The sequence below is a fragment of the Spodoptera frugiperda genome, chromosome 20, assembly GCF_023101765.2.
Source record: "Spodoptera frugiperda isolate SF20-4 chromosome 20, AGI-APGP_CSIRO_Sfru_2.0, whole genome shotgun sequence".
Classification (NCBI taxonomy): domain Eukaryota; kingdom Metazoa; phylum Arthropoda; class Insecta; order Lepidoptera; family Noctuidae; genus Spodoptera; species Spodoptera frugiperda.
In genome coordinates, this window is record NC_064231.1 from 10823848 (window position 1) to 10842119 (window position 18272).

General features: G+C 32.1%; 1 protein-coding gene across 3 annotated transcripts in view; it reads left to right on the forward strand.

Moving 5' to 3' along the window:
• The first annotated feature begins 341 nt into the window (after positions 1–341).
• Positions 342–18272, forward strand: part of LOC118280624 (cardioacceleratory peptide receptor) — a 150712-nt gene continuing 132781 nt past the window's right edge. For all 3 annotated transcript variants that reach the window (XM_050701070.1, XM_050701069.1, XM_050701071.1), the window contains exon 1: positions 342–672. The gene's annotated coding sequence lies outside the window, so the exon portion shown is untranslated. The remainder of the gene's footprint in view (positions 673–18272) is intronic.

Consider the following 18272-nt stretch of genomic DNA (forward strand, 5'->3'; position numbering starts at 1 on the left):
AAATAAACATCATTGCATTGCAACAATCCTCTTTAATTAAAGTATTAAAACCTTGCAAAGAATTCCAAATTTGAAATTCGTGTGCAAAAAGAAAAAAAAAAAGAAAATCGTTGCGGTAGGTAAAGAAAAGGAATTTTATTTATGAAAGATGTTGACAATCGAGACAGTTAACCTGGATACAAGTTTGAATTAATTCAAATTCAGAATGCATGACTGTTATGTTTATATTTTTTTTACTTATTGAATCAAATACAAGTCTTAGTAATCTTCCTTAATTGAGTGACACAGTCGTTGCGAATATATGGGATAGCGTTTGATAGAGTGACGAACCTGGAGCGGCCGTACACATTTCACTTGTCGACTAACAGCGGTTGCGAACGAACGCGCCCGCAGCCATCGCGAATTCCCGCGCTCGGAAACTTGAAAAAAGAACTCTGTTTAAAAAAAGTAAAAATGTCGTTGAATGATATCACCTAATTTTATTAAATAGTATTCCTTTTTTAAATTCGGTTTTGTTCTTTTTTGTTTAGTTTTAAAAATTGTATGAATCGAAGTTTTAGTTCTTTTACAAAAGTGCAAAGTTTTAAAACTGTTTATTTATTTAGTGAGTTTTGAACTGAAAATGTTGCTGTGAGCTGTGAACTCGACAGTTTCGAGATCAAGGCGACAAGTGTAAGTAATCATAATTAACTATATAATTTACTAACATCGTTGTACCGTAGTAAATCTTTACGATCAATTTATTTTACCAGAACTCCTTGAGTTATAAAATTGTCGTGTTAATATCGAGAGCAATTTTAAATGCCCTTAGGCCAGAGAAATGTAAAGTGATAAAATAAATTAAGATAATTTAAAACAATATTTATATCTTACCGCGATAGTAATAAAAGTTTGTTTCTGAGACGGTAACGACTTTAACATAAAATGTTGCAAATGATTTTATAAATCAATGTCAAAATAAAAATTCTAAAAACAAAATAACTTACATTGTTTGAGTGAATAAACTTCAAAAAAGCTTTCATTTAAAAATAAACACGTCGTATTGAGTGCATGTTAAAATCACTTTTATATTTATGAGTAATAAGGTGGTTATTCGTTTATTTATATTTCTTTCATTTAATGTTTATTTATATTCATTTTGATCCTTAGTTATGAGTTTGTCGAAGTTTAAAGACTAAGTTGCGGTAAGTAATAACTTCATTTTCTCTTTGACACATTCTTGTTACCTGTTGTTTGGTAAACTTTTAATATAATTGTTGTTTATATCGATACTTTGTTTATAGTTTGTATATATTTATTAATATTTAAAGTATCAAATTGTATAATAAAATTACCAACTTTTAATTCAAACTGCATTGTAACAAAAGACGATTATTGAGAACAAAATTTAATTTAATTTAGAAAATTTAGACGTAGATTTGCTAAGAAATAATTAATTGAATGAAATCCTAGAAATGTTGATTTCAGTGAAAATGTTTTCGAAAATTTTAGGTAGTTAACTCGAAATGATTTACATAGGTTTATATTGCACACTTTACTGATTCTTCTACGAGTTTTAAATACTGTTGCGAATAAAATTGTTAGATACTAAAACTATTTGAGAAATCTTTTATAAAAATCATTTTTTGTGATAAATGACTCCCCAATGCAATGGGACTCACCATGTAACTGGTGAAAAGTGAGTGTAACTGTGTTCAATGTATACTTTTGCCTACTCTCCTCCTTTTGGGGAAATAGGGCGTGGCGTTATGTTTTGTCATTCATGTAAAAATTGTGGATAGAGCTAAACACTTTTGTAAATAAACAAAAGACAATATCATTGCTTCTAATCCCTTAAGAAGTAGACCGAGGTGCACATATTACAATGTTACATTGTAATACGTGCACGATCTAGTATTGTAATATGTGCACAATGTTACATTGTAACAACACTTCGGTCTACTTCCATTCACCAGTTATGTTTTGAATCCTATAACATTTTGTAAATAACGAATATAAACGATAATATTATATCTTTTACGTATTTTTACCCCATATTACATTTACTTACACATACCCACGTACTTACACAGCGTACTGAAATCCGTGTTTGCGTACATTTTTAAACCAAAACTCATGCAAACAAGATATTAAAAATGTTTATGTGTAGAAAATCTCAATATATATGTTTTTTTAGTTTAGTCTGCTTGTTTTATATTTAGACAGAGTTTACGTACTGACAGTGGTAATATATTTTCTTAGGCTAAGGCCACACTATAGTGTTTCCCCGCGAGAGATTAACCGTCCTATAAGCCGTAAAGTATAATTAAATTCCCTACAAACGAAAAAAAAATTGTATAGTTTTTTTACCTAAAATTAGTTAAGTGACATTTTAAGATAGTTAAATCAGCTAAGTTAATGTATTTATTAATATTTAATTTATAAGATACCAATTGTGTAATTCAAAGACAATGGTAATGCAGTCTCTTGTACCATTTTTTTCAATTATAATTAAAAATGGTTATGGTTTTAGCTGTAGTGTGGCCTAAGCATTAGAGAGAGACTATTATACTAAGAGCCGTAGAAGATAAATGGTCCATGATGGATGTATCGTCGGAAATGCATCTTTAAAATTCTATTCCAGTAAGAGATTGGCTGAGCAATGGTCACTGATTATTTTTTTTCGTGTGTATCTGCAATCTATCCCAGGACTATAAGTAGATTTTTTGAGAGGTGAAAGTGAGTCAAACTTGACTGATTATATGGATGAATTATTTTCATTTCATTTTAAATGTTCAAATCAAATTAAATTATACGTAAAATGTGTCTACAGAAAAAAAAACTAAAGATTTTGTTACCGTTGATAAGAAAACATGTATGTAATGTATTATATCAAATGAAATGCAAAATGTATCAATAGAACCAAAGTTTTGCTTAATATGCAAAATTGGTCGATAAGAAAAATTGGTTTTAATATTAATTCGTATTATTTTAATTTTCATTAATATTCATAGATCGGTGACTATAGTCATTAAAATCGAAAGCGCAATTTTAAATTTTAGTGCCTTGTAATTAAAGTGGAATTTTAAATAGATGTTATTACTTCGTGCTGATAGTTAGTTGGCCAGTGTAGATTTAAATTAGTTTTAAAACCTAGCAGCCCAAAAATTTAATGTATTTTAAAGTTTAAAAGACCTATCAATTTTAAAATGTGTTTATTTTTCTTTCTTTTTTGTCCATCGGAGCATTTTTATTCGACTTCAAAACAGGCGGAGGTTCTCAACTCGATTTTTTTTTTGTTTTTGTAGTATAATTGGATGTTTGATTTTTGTTTCTGAAGATAGTTACTGAGAAGCGATGGAGGCCTGGTTTTCATTTCAGGCTCCTTTTAATAATATTTTACGTAAGATTGTGAATATTATTTGAATCAAAACTTAAATAAATCGTATGAAATCTTAAATATTTCGTATGAAATGCTGATTATTTTTGACATGTGACTTTGTTAACGATAAGGAAACTTGCGTAATTTATAAAAGTATAATAATAAATCGATAAATAATGTAGGTAATTGTAATGTAATGATAAAACCTATTTTTAGCTTATTTTTTATGAGCCAATGTCACGCGATTTAAGTGCGTCCGCATTTATTCATAATTTTGATTGAAATTCGTTTTGTTCTGATTGGTGAAAACAGGTTGATATAATTTATTACCGACTTAAAAATAAGGTTTTTCGTTTGACCTTCTCCTAAATCTGAAAAATACTATGCTGAAAACTGCATCAAAATCAGTTTAGCCAAACGCGAGATAATCGCGCACAAACATACATACAGGATAAACTGAGAACCTTCTTTTTTTGAAGTCGGTTAAAAACGGAAGCTATTCTCCAATATTTATAATGACAATCTGGCTTTGGTTCCATTATCATTATTACACGTCTCACTACATTAGGTAATTTGGTCAGGGTGAAGTGGACGCGAATTTTTCCTTATTATTCTTCATTATAATCACAATTAATGTTCGTACGCAGGTTAACCTACTACAAATTGGAAAATGTCTTTACTCAATTACCAACTTTCGAGTTTTGTAATAAGGTCGAAAATGTTTTGATTGGTTGGTGTAGGTTGATGTGCTGGTGTTTGTAAACAGGGTGTCATTGAATTTGTCAATCATAATTTATACTTAAGGTACTCTATGATAATATTAATTGCATAAGGTAATATTTTTGCTAACTCACCTAGTTAGACACCTGCATAAATCACGTGGATCGGAAAGGGTCACTCAATGTCAATGGTGCATAGAGGTAACTCGTTATATAGCCTTCTTATAGTTGTATTATTTGTCACTAATCTACAGGCTTTTGATACTACAAGATTTAGAAAATAATAAGGTATAAAATAAAATAAAAATAATAAGGCTATATTTTTTCATAGAAAAGCGAATACTTTTAATCTGCTTATCGTATTAGTAGAAGTCGCTAATAACAAACTAAAATATTTTCTTTTCTTTTTAAAACGTTGCACCGTTTTAAAAATTAATAATTGCCATAATCAAAGAACCCCCAATCGCCCTCATAATAAACTGTTTATAAAGTCAATTCACAAATTCAAACAACCCACTATATCAACCATTTAAACGTGCCGACATCCCAAAAACCCGATAACGAAACGTTTATTAAATAAAACAAAATTAAAATAAACCAATCGCGATCATAAATATGACGATACGCCGCGAATACTTATAAAGAAATCAGAAATTACATTAGCATAAACCTGTACAGTGTTCGTACTTTTGATATAATTAAATTTGATATAACATGACATATATGAACGTCTCTTATACGAAAGGAGACAGACAGTAACAGAGATAGATATCCTAAAATTAAATGTGACAATTACTTCTTGCTTTGAATTATAACATCAAAAAATCGTGATAATCTACTACTGGAGTATGATTTTCTCTCTTTTAGGTGCCTATAGGCTAACTATGTATAATCTCTACACATAGCAGGTGGACATTGGACCCGAACACAATTTAAAGATCATTGCACATAAACAATGGCATGGAGACGGCACGGCGAAGCATCAACATTAACAATATAAAAAGGCTGTAAGCGCGTTGCTAGCGCGTGGACAGCGTGCTTACAGCCCTTTTAATTGACGTTCTGAAATATAAAATGCATGACATAAGATTTACATGTTCAAATTTAAATGACAAGTTAATTGTTGGGTTGCCCGAAAGCGTCTATCGTGATTCCTGGTTTCATAATGCTAACGGTTTATTCGAGTTCCGTTTTTGTTCAACGTAAAGCAAACTCATACAAAGGGTACAGTTAAATGTTTAAGTTACTGTCAATTCTTACGGCATACTCGGAAAGAATAGCGGTGATGACAAACGTATTGTACAATGTCTTCATTACATGCCAACTTCTCTCGACCAACGATGCTTAAAATAATCCAATCGTATACACAAACAAGACGATTCCATTGGAATCCATATAAAGAAATCAGAAATTACATTAGCATAAACCTGTACGTTTCATCTTGTAATTAATTTTGAAAACAATTTATATTCAATACCGCTCACTTAAACCGCCATATTGCCATTCGGTATGCGATTCAATCAGAGGTGTAGCATCGAATTACGATTGAAACATTCAAATCGATATTTTTGTTTTCGATTCTTATTTCTTTTTAATCGATTTGAAAAAATTGGGTTACCAATTCGATACGTGTGTTAATGTAATTGGATTAGCAATATGTTCACATTATGATATGATTATTATTTATCAGGGGTTGCTATGTTAATAAATATGTCTATTTTAGTGGTTGGCTTTTTGATGAAAGAATAAATAGTAGAAGAATCAGTATATGAGACCGGGGATTTTTTTATATTTTTATGATACCCGTATAAGCCGGTAAACGAGCAAACAGATCACCTGAAACACTAGAAGCGTTACTTTTGGGGGTTAGGAATTTAAGGGTTTTTGGGGAATCGGGGATTTGGAAGATTGGGAAGCGGGATAATTGGGTCTCCGTTAACCCCATTTCCACAACGAAACACAATCTAACCGTTAATTCACGTTAGTTTTCCATGAGGCCGTGGTATCATTCCGGTCGAGACGGCACAATAGTGTCGAAGCATTGCTGTCCTACACTATAACGTGTTATATAGTGCCTTCTAAAATTATGTGCAATGTACTTAGTTCTTTATGAGGAAATTGTTTTAGAAAGTATCTAAATCCTGTTAACCCGTGTAATTTTTTCATTTAACATTGTAATTTCTAGTTCCTAAACCAGTTCCCCGAACATTGACTTCAAACGTTTTTATTCCCAGATCCAACCAAGCATTTTATAGCTGACAGGACTCAAAAGTGTTTTAGATTTGTTTAAATTGGTCGTAAAGTTGTATCTACGATAGAACAAGGAAGTTCACTCAATGGATCGTAATTGACGTAATTTTGTGTTTGAGATGGTTGGTTGACTTGACTTGAGTGTGATTGTCAATCGTTGGAAAGTATTTTGTAATCTTCTTTGGGCTTACATTTTATATGAAATGGGTACAAATATTGATAACAAATGTTACCATTTTAGAACATTCGATTTTAAACTTTATAGCAAAATAATAAAGTATTAAAAAATCTTTTCAAAAATCCGTCTGGAATTGTGCTCGATTTGCATCGGCAGCGCCTCTTTTATTTATAAAGGACTCGTTATAAGTGAAAAGAATTTAAGGCTTAAATTATATTAATATACGCATTTTTAACTATTCTTTTTGATTGTTAAAAAGTATGGTATTACTCGTATGTTTACATTTTATCCTGAAGTACAATTTAATTAGTCTAGATTGTAACGACCTTACTTCAGCTCTAAGTAAGTCAAAACAATCTGTGGAGTTTACTGTTCTATACAATGTGTCTCTAAACTGTACTAATATTTAAAAAACTTTGGGATAAACGTATAAATTTTTAAAATATTTGTGTATGATAAACTTTAATACGCTTAGGAAAAAGTCAGTTCAAGATTGAATAAAATATGGGAGTACTTATTTGTCAATATCAATTTAAATTCTGCATAAAAAATTAAGAGTATTTAGACACCATTGACTACTGACTAACTGGTATAGGAATCCGTTGTGAGGAAACCTGGGATTATATTTTCTAATTATATTGAGCAAGCGGCTTTGGCTATGTGAGAAGAGGCTTTGGTTAGCAGTGGGCCACTGCTAACTAATTCAAGTAGGCTGGCAAGGCTGTTGATGTATGTATCTATCTTTATATATATAATTCTTCTGTAAGTGTGTATGTCACTGAACTTCTCTTAAACGACTGGACCGATTTTGATGAATTTTTTTGTGTGTGTTCAAGGGGATCTGAGAATGGTTTAGATTCACAATTTTGTCCGCTGGACAATGTATTTTAATTAATTTTTAATTTATTAGTAGTTGTTGATTTTGGAATGTTTTAATTGGATCCCACAAATTTTCTAATTAAAGACGTGTAGACAGGACAACGTCTGTCGGGTCCGCTAGTATTTCTATAAAAAGTTAACGGCGCTGGCAGTATGCATGTGCAGGCTCAAACATGATCACATTTAGAGTTTAAGAAAGTCAATTAAAACTAAATTAACTGAAAGTTATCATTTGGTTTCAAAAGTCATTGGTTCTTATTAATAATTTTATTTAAAATTTTTGTTTAGTGGAATGTTTGTAAACTTGAAACTTAGCTTTAGGCCTTTTTCTATTCGTCTGTGAAGTTTAATATGATTTATGTGTGTATTAAAATGAAAGATGAATGTTTACTATATATTTCTTTAAATATTTGAATATAAATGTTTACTTAGATTTATATTTATTTTAAAAAGAAGTTACCTCTTTCTAGGATTTTCTTGTGTGCCGTGGGTGCTTATATTAGTTAGTATTTTTTTAAAGTGGGAAATATTATCCACTGTTTTCTCCCGCCTTGTGCAAGGCGAGAGGGAGTGTCAGACGCTTATCAAAATCAGTTAGGCAGTCGGCAGCTCCGATTACTAAGTTACTTAGGGGTTGGCACTAATGTCTTATTTTTCCTTTCTTTCTTATCAGACATCATCTTGTTACTAATTCTTCTTTATTTCATATCATTCTTTAAACAATATCTTTCTTCTATATAATATTTATCCATATATCTAAAAAAAAAAGCTAGTACCTACATCTTGAAAATACCAACATTTTCATATGTAGTTTCTTGCTCTTTCCTCTCCAAAGGAATCGACTTTTTGGAACTAGCAACTAGCTTCACTAAAGGACTGACCGACAGACATACATTTTTAATATTTGCTTTGACGTTTAAAAGTGCTTTCCTGGTCTATTTGAAATAAATAATTTTGGCTTTATATATGAAATTCCTCCATGTTTTTGTTCGGAAGATAATCAGATTATGTAGAAATTCATTGCTCAAAGGATTTAGATATTCTTGGCACTATTTCTTAGAGTTATTAGTATGCATATTGTTTAGGGATTTAGTTAAAATTCGATAGAGTATGCCAACAAAGGGATAAAGGAATAATCTAATAGATAAACATGAACGATAGGGAAAAGAACATGGTATGGGAATTATTTATTAATTTAATAAGAAAAATCACATAAAAGAACACGAAACTGCTTAGAAATACTGGTGTTTTTGTATGAAACTCTGGATAAAGTTAAACTCTTAGCTATTATAGAAAAGGCAATACAAATAAATATCAGAAAGTAGTGTCTACCTGAATGTAATTAAAATTTTAAGCTACACATGTATTTTTTTATTTTCTAATAGAAACAAATACTTTCGACAATATATTGATTTGAAACATCATGTAAGGTCACTCCTAAGTACGTTTTATATTATAGAAATGACGTACGCAGCTCCCAATACTAAACTTTCATTCGTTTTATCTAAATATTGTTTGATTATACGACAAAATAAAAAAAATGTCTAATATGTACTTTTTCATTACCTAACTGATGGACTAAATAGATTTTTTATTTTCATACCAGTCAACATCCCTATTGAAATCAAAACAAAAATTCAATACGATTTGAACCAAAATCAACATTTCCTTTTCCTACTTATTGAGTAGATCAACGATACAGTGAATGATATTAGATGTTCATACAAAATAATGACACTAATCCAATCAAATCTGTTTGTATACCTCCTGTTTTATTATTTAAACCTTATCTCACACGCTTAAGGTTTAATTTTGGCTGTGTTGGTGTAGAGCTGACGTTGCGTTTGAAGCGTTATGACTACGTGTACGTTTGTGTTGGAATAGGGCCAAATGCAAAATCGTTTGAGGTACTATCTCACTTGAACCTGAGTATACAAGTGCAAAGCCAAAACTATTATATAAAAATGTAAGTATATCACATTAACATTATGAAAATTAAAGTTTGCTTGTTTGTTTGAATATTTGTCCGCCAATCAACACTGAAACTAATGAACGGATTTAGATGAAATTTGGTATAAAGACAGTTTAATAGGCTGGCAAAAGCTAGTAGTAAATTAGTATATATTTTTCTTATGGTCAGGAGAAATATGGTTCTATTTTTAATTTTAGCATATAATGTACTAGACTTGGTACTGCATCAGGGTACTTTTTTACAAATCGATACAGTAACGTAACCGATACCCTTAGTACAAGTTTGCGTTACGTACGAGAGCGCGTTCGGCACCGTGATTGGCAAGTTTATTCGTGCCGGCCAATCAGGGCCCCGAACGCACTCTCGTTTCGGTTACTTTAAACGTAAAGCAAACTCGTACTAAGGGTACAGATTACTGGAACACGGAACACCCTATAATTCTGCCTTATATTTTAAAAGTTTAAGGGGCGTAATGTTGTGTTATATCTACTTTTATCAAAGGTTTACAAATTGTTTTTGTAACACACAATAATATTTTCATAATTTATTCTACTGTCACATTTCAGACCGCTGAATAATTCTATCTTACCTTTCCTTACGGTACCTTCGTAGATAATTTTATCAACAAAGGTACCTATTTAGATTTTTGGTAGCTACTTGTAAAAGGTCAAACGAAAATTCGTTGATATTTATTTAAACCTTACCAGTCACTGTTATAACTACTTAGGTAAATGGAAATAAGTTTTTTGTCAAATGTCAGTTATTTTCTACTAATTAAGTACAATTATCTTGTACTAGTTTTTGCCAGCAGTTTAGCCCGCGTTCCCGTGGGATAAAAAGAAGATATCACCTAAGTCAGTCTGTATACCAAATTTCATCAAAATCCGTTCAATAGTTTCAGCATGATTGACGTACACTCATACAAACATCCAAACAAACTAACTTTGACATCATGTAGCAATGAATTAAAAAAACGAGTTGCTTTTTGTGCTCTCTATAGATTTTATATTTTGGCTTTGCAAATACAAATAATAATATAATTAGTAATTAATAATTAATATAATTTAGGTTAGGTTAATTCCATTGACAATAATATTATGTATTATGGCGGAAATACAGATTGAAAAAAGTACTGGCCTTTAAATATTTTCTAACCTCAAAAACGCGAAAATCTTTTTATTATTTTCTCTCACTTACTTTCACAATACATATGTGGTATAAATAGTACATTTTCGATTTAAGGGTAGGGCTAAAGAAAAGTTGAAGTCGTTAAGTACAAGTAACACTGATAAACTGAAGTTTTTTACTACGAGTCCTACTAAGCCTTGGAGGTTTAGTTCTTGAAAACTTTCGCTACAAAATCTTTATTACTTTCGGATGAAAAAAAAAACACATTAAAAGTTGAGTTCTTAGGCTGGACAGTCGTTTTGAGTAGGATGTTAAAAACTACATTACATTTCGACTTTTAGTTCAGTTTAGTTAGTTAGTTAGTACAGTAGGCTGCGTGACGTCGCCGCGTTTGCGCACGCTGCACATGATGAAGAGTCCCTCTGTGACTCGAAACTAGTAGAGATTTTCTCCATTTATATACGTGAGTAAACCGTGATTTTTTAGTTTATTTAGTTTATTAATATTGAAATTAACTGCCTCGATAGTGGAGTGTTCAGTGTTCCTGTAAGGGGCATTCTGGGCAACAATATTGGATTTTCGGTTTTTGAAAAAAATCTTATGAGAGTGCTCATTGCCTTTATCAACATGAGGTTCATGACATATAGCAATGTGTGGGTTTACATATATTTTTAAATCGTGGCCCCACACTAAGATTTTCTCTAAGACATTTTACACACATAAATTGTCCTCATCGGAGTTGTGAGGCAGGGCATAGTCACCTTGAGAATGACGTCATTTACAAATACTAGGTATATGAAAGATATATTTTTTTCAAAGATTATTATGACCCAGCTATAGTAATATAAAAAAAAAAAACTACACATTCATACACAATGTTATTAAATAATTTATATGATAAAGACGAGACATAATTTGTAAACATGAGATTACGTTATACATAATATAATATACATATATGATGATTTGAACATTTTTGATGTTTAGGTTATAACATTGTGAATACAATTTGTATTAACTTTCATATAACATTCTTATGTAGTATATGGTTTAGACTTTCATATAACATTCTTATGTTGTATATGACCCGCGACTTTACTCCCGTCCCAAAAAAAAAAACGGACAATTATCATCAACAAATTGGTGTTTCGGATCTGAATGTGATGCGTATGTGAATTGTATATTTGTAAATGTATCCACGACGATGTCGTAGTGCTTTTATTTGAAAATGCCTTTTAAATTTTTTTAGACCTTTAGAAGGGTCTTCTACCACAAAAATCATACCATGAATTTAAGCAATTGCAACTTAAAATAATGAGGAAAAACAAAACACGCCCTTTGCACAGCAGTACCGTTCGACCAACGATATATGACAAATGTTACTAAGGAACATATTCCCAGTAAGACTAGTATCGCAAAGGATAGAAAAATGAAGGTGTCAACTAGTATAACAGACACTTTATTTAGGTCTTGATGGAACGGGCGCAGGTGCTCACAGAAATATAAAATGTATTCCGATATCTCAAGGAGACTAGGAAGAGGGTCACTAGATTGTATGTATGTGGAGTTTATTTTGTGGTAGTTTTTGGTAGAAAACTGTATTATAATTGTGTTCTTTATAAGTGTTTACGGGCAGCTTTGCTTTAGCAAATTTCCCCTAAACTGTAAGGTTTCCTTTGCAAACTCCTAACCATAATATGTACTTGCGTCTAATATCAATAAAATTGGTTGATTAGATGAAGCGTAAGTACTTATCAATCTTGACTTAACCTTTAAGTTAACCAAAAAATAAAATTCTGGATTCTGGACTGGAGAAATATAAGCTATGAGGCATTACGTGACGTAACTTAGAAATAGAGCATACATACTTACACGCTTGCAAAACTGCAGGACAAACCCAAAGTATCAAAATATCATAAATACTGACTCCCCAATAAATTCGACAATGACACATGGAACGCAGTACAAAGATGTGCAAAATTTATTTCATTCAATTGTGATAGCAATCATCCATCACTTTCCGTAAGATAACGCGTGCACGACCATCGAATCGACAATTTATGGACATCGAGACAGAAGTAGGTTACCACTATACGATGTTTTCAAGTAATACAAAACAATCATTTATTTATAACGCATGTGTTGAAATTTTGAAAGCTTAAAATTTTTCTTTTTGAACGAGTTTAATGGAGCAATAATAATGGTATTTTTGATTATTAGGAAATAGTGCCGACATTATGATATTGATATACTTTCCGATTTCCCAACAACCCTTAAATTCCTAACTCCTTTTTAAGGGTTAGAAGACCCAGACCCAGAGACGTTACAAGAGCGTTGCGTTCTCCGTCTCCTCTGGTGTTCCAGGTGTCCATGGGTGGTAGTGATTGCTTACCATCAAGTTATCCGCCTGCTCGTTTATCGGCTTATAACATACTTGTAGATAGATAGAGCCTATGATCAAAGACTACAAGCAATTTCCAGAAGTGACCAATCTGGAAAAAATAATAGCGAAGTCAAAATATAATACTCGTTCCATTCGGACATCGAACTGACAGCCTTCAATGGTTAAATATAATAATTATCTCATCTCATATTTATTGTATTAATGCCAACACAGAATTAGATCCACCCCCTCAATTGTATTTAATACAAGAATAATGTATGTAATTAGTGTTTACAAGCTGTCTACGAGATGTCTACGAAGCGCCTACGCCGTGTCTACGCGGTGCTACGCAGAATTGATGCGCAATTTATAGTCACTACTAGTAAATTATTCTCAAATAATTTGTCTACTCACAAATTATTCTCAAATAATTATTATTAGAGTAGACAAGTTCTTCATTAGAATTAATATTGATGTGAAATTATTCAAAGTAAATGAGAAATTTGTAGAATTCAAATTGGCTTATTGAACTAGAACTAAAATATTTTTGCATTATAAGAGACTAATAAGTTATTTAAGAGGACTTTATATAACAAAATCATATTATTACTAAGGTAAGGTTATCCAAATGACAGCACAACAGTGGAAATATTACTCTTACTGACTATTAAAATTAAAAAAAAATATATTACTTCATACATTTCTTCTAGTAATGTCAATAATAAAACCGCTAATTTATTATGTTCATTTTAATATAATTTACAAACATGAGTTACATACTCGAACATACTAAATCCATACATTCTTTCTTTGCAAACAAAAAAATAGTGTAATTCAAAGCATGAAATAAACGTAAGTCACCCGCATAACGTGTCACTACTCGTTGACGACGACACACGAACGCGGACCATTGTTATGTACAGTACCCAGCAATAAATATTGCACATCGACTTTAAAAAAGATAAGTTTTTGTGATTTTTTTTACATGTGCATAGTTTTTTTACATTTTTATAATTCGAGTAGAGTACTCAATTATTTTTTTCATAATCATAAGTAGTACCTATATACGCACTGGACATACGTATATATAATACATATAATATGTTCAATTGGATTAGTAGTAGCACCTACATTATTAAATTTTAATTGTATTATTAGTATTAGGTGTGTCTGTAATGATAGGTGTCATGTTTTTAAATAAATAGCTTGGATAACGATGACGATGATGAGGTAGAAAGGTTCTCAAATTGAGGTCACGCATTGACAAGCGCGGCGTAGTACATCGACCCACAAGGTGGACAAACGACCTGATAAAGGTTTCAGGAAGCCGTTGGATACAGGTTGCTTCCAATCAGCCGATCTGTAGTACCTTTAGTACGAGTTTGCTCTACGTTGAATGAAAACGAAACGAGAGCGCGTTCGGCGCTCTGATTGGCCGGCGCGAATGAACCAACCAATCGGAGCGCCCAACGCGTTCTCGTTGCGATCTCGTTAAACGTAAAACAAACGCGTACTAAGGGTACTGGAAATCGTTAAGGCAGGCCTATGTTCAGCAGTGGACCTCTTACGACTGAAATGATGATGATGATGATACATGGTAACTTGGTCAACTCTTTCTAGCTAAATATTGATGTGCAATATTTATCGCCAGGTACTGTACAGTTATGTTTCACCAACGCATCCCCGTTTCACGAACCATTGGCCCTGTTAATACGTTCAACCCACTTTTGTTGTGTTTTTGTTTATTTTCCATTCGTACGTGTGACAACGCAACGTTGATATAGATTTCGCTTGATTGTGTTACGTTTTCACATGTCGGTGTTTACAGGTTATTTTTAGAATTTTAAATTTTAGATTCGGAGTATTTTTGTTTAAGGTTGAATGGATTTGTTTCGTGTGTTGACTCCGATTGTTTCATTAGAAAGAATATGTAAATATGCATTTTTTAATTTATCTACAATTTTAAATAATTTATCTCTTCGATTGTTTGTAGCTGTTACGAGTGACAATTTATTTTTTATAGTTTTAAGTGTGGAATAGTCATACTTCGTCCTATAGCCATGCATCGGGTGATACGTTTGCAAGTTTACTGGCTTGTATTATAAAAACCAAGAATTATATTATTATTTCCTTCAAACAATAAACAATCTCTTAATGTAATTTAAAAACACTCTCCTGCCCCCATATTTAGAAATATAGGCTTCTGAAGTTTTATCAACAACTTTTGCTCAATCATTATTATAGAACACAATTGCAAAGCAAAATTTCAATCGTGGACAACCGTCGAGAATACGACGACAGCAAGAATTATGTGTCACAGTGACTCTGAATGAATAAATTTAAAGTAATTTATCACGACGCAACGATTCCCTGCTTTATCTTTTAACTTAGACTTTGAAATAGCGAGTGAAATGCATTGCAATGGACACTTCTTGTGTTATCAACTGTATACTTAAACAAATTAATAAAAAGATAGGAAGACAATTGACTGTCTTTTTTCAAAAGATCGGTTTTAATCCATAAATTTTACAAGAAGCTTTTGAACAGTTTAACATAAGCTGTGAATTCTGCTGATTCGAACAGTAATCTGTATTTTTAATAAGTAGGGTTGTCAGTACATCCCGATAACGCAAAAAAATCATGTGTACAATGGGGGTCTGAAAAAAAAAAAAACAAAACACTGAACACATGTAAGTATGTATGATTTTTCATTATTAAAACACGCACTCATCGTTTCGATAATCATTTTAATGGAATTGTGACAAAAATTCACTGACACACAGACACATCGATGACCAAAAATATTCATAAATTATCATAAAACAGGGCTTTTGAATACACGCTCGGGATGTCAGATGTTGCTCACGTCCACACCGTCAGAAACAGATGTGACGTCATCACAGTTACTGGATAATGACAACCCTAGTGACAAAAGTTTCGGGACGATGACAGTGGGTTCAAATGTGGGATAAGTTCGGAGATTACGTCTGTTTAATTGTTTTGTGAAAGGTAAATGTACTGCGTGTAATATTCATATGAAAAGGACAAACTTTTCGTACCCGTTTTTCCGTTCGTATGAAAAGGACAAATTTTTCTACCCCTCTTTCCGAAATTTACGCTGACGAGTTATGTGTGTACGTTGTTGTTTATATGGCGTGGGAGTTTTTTAGGAATGTGCATTTTGAAAAGAGAACGTCAATAAATCACCTCAAATATTAGACACAGATTTTTTTAATGATATAAGCCGGTAAACGAGTTGGTGGATCACCTGATGGTAAGCAATCGCCACCGCCCATGGACACTCAAAAAACCAGAGACGTTACAAGTGCGTTGCTGGCCTGTTGGGATTAAGGAAATCGGGGTTGTTGGGAAATGCAGAAAAATAAAGTGTGGGAAGCATGGCTCTCCCACACTTTTCTTAGTAATATACATTGAAAGAAGAACGTTTCTATAATATACTAAAATATTATATACTATAATGATTAATGATTTCTTTTCTCTTCACTTCGAATGTAGATTAAATAGCCTACATAAGTTGTAGCATTTAGTATAGAGTGTTCCTCATAATCAAAACACTCATCATTATAGATTCAATCTTATCACTTCCCATACTATAGAATTCCCTAACGATATGGGGAAACACACATACATAATTAAAGCTTAGTTTGCATAATAAAAGACGTGCAGAGATATTCACTTAACATGTATATTACTTGTCCTTTGGTCCAAAATATTGGTACAAGCCTCAAACCTCAATAAAACGGTAAGGTCCGAGTCATAACTGTGCATAAGTAATGTTTGACCCATAGTTCGGACCGACCACAATGACCTATTTCGCTTTACTGACTTTTACAGTCAGGGAATGATGCGATGTTTTGTTTTTGTTGCATTCGTTTATTCATTCATTCAATTATTTGTTCGGTCATTTTCTTTGTTTGCTTTTCTTTCCTTCTCATTTGGGTGCGTGAAGATATTTTGTTATTTAATTTTTTTTTATTAGGATTTGTACCATTTTTCGAGTTTAATGGACGCAAGCTGCGTGGTATTGTGAAGTTATTTTGTAAAAGCTGACATGCATGTTTCTGATTTATTGGTTTTTTGTTTTTTTTTTTTTTAAATTTTGAAAACGATTGTACACAGTAGTTTCACACTAACATTATAAATGTGAAAGTTTGGATATTTGGCCATCAATCACGCTGAAAATACTGAACGGATTTTGAAAAAAAAAATTCCCACAGGAACGCGGGCGAAACCACTGACAGAAGCTGGCAAATAATAAGTAATTGAAAAAAAAGTTAACTTTTTCACCAGCAGAAATTATAATGCTAAAAAATTCCAATTAGGTAGGCGTGTTATATATGAAATCGACTACCGAATCACTGATTTTCTTAACGATATTAAATATTACGGATTGAGCTGACGACAAGATGCTCGCAATCCTGTGTATTGTGTAATATTGCGTATTTGTATTGTACCCGATCAATGGCGGCTTATGCACGGATACGTACAATATTAGATCCATCCATTCACCCTACAAACCGTGCCTGTCGTAAGCAGTTATGTATTATTTATTAAATTGTTTAACATAGTTCATTGAACTTACGAAATAGCATTATGGTAGATTTTGTTTTTGGTTTTAGAGAGTAGTTAGAAGCCAATAAAATACTCACAAATATTTTTCGAGAGCTGGGTATGTGATAACATCTGGAGCTGCGGACAACGTAACAGGTTACCGGGGCTCTGACTCAAAGCAGGGGTGGTTTTTAGTCAGTAACAGTATGACACTTCGTCACACCTCAACCAAGGCGGGAAAAGTCATTGGATAATTATCACCCCGCAAAAAAAGTTATGTTGGAACACCATAATGTTTACACTAACCTTGAAAATATCCACGAGATAAAATATAAAAAAAAATAGGTATGTTATCACAAACAATACCAAAAACTTTCACAAACGTAATCCTATCCGTGTAACCGGTACGCTAACCGTTTGTAAATTGCTTTGAAACCAGATAAAGGATTGTTATATAAGGAAATTCGGTAAGGGACCCAAGAACCTTATTATACACGTTATCTTTTAAATCGTAAGATTAAAAAAGATTCTCTTGTTTGTAATAACATCGTTTAATAACGTTAAAGTCATTCTTTTGTTTACATCTGCCGTTTTCGTAAACATTTGGAAAGGAAAGTTTGAATATTAACTTTGAATGACTGTTCTTGAGAACGGTGTAAATGGTGACCTCTTTTACTCCTTGACGGTTTTTGGGTTTTATATTTTCTCTGTTTGTATAAAACTGCTGTGATAGTAAATTAGTCTTAATTCTAATGTTATAAACAAATTCCTCCTTGATGACATGTATACATTTTACATTTGTAATGAGACTGATTCTATGTTACCACATC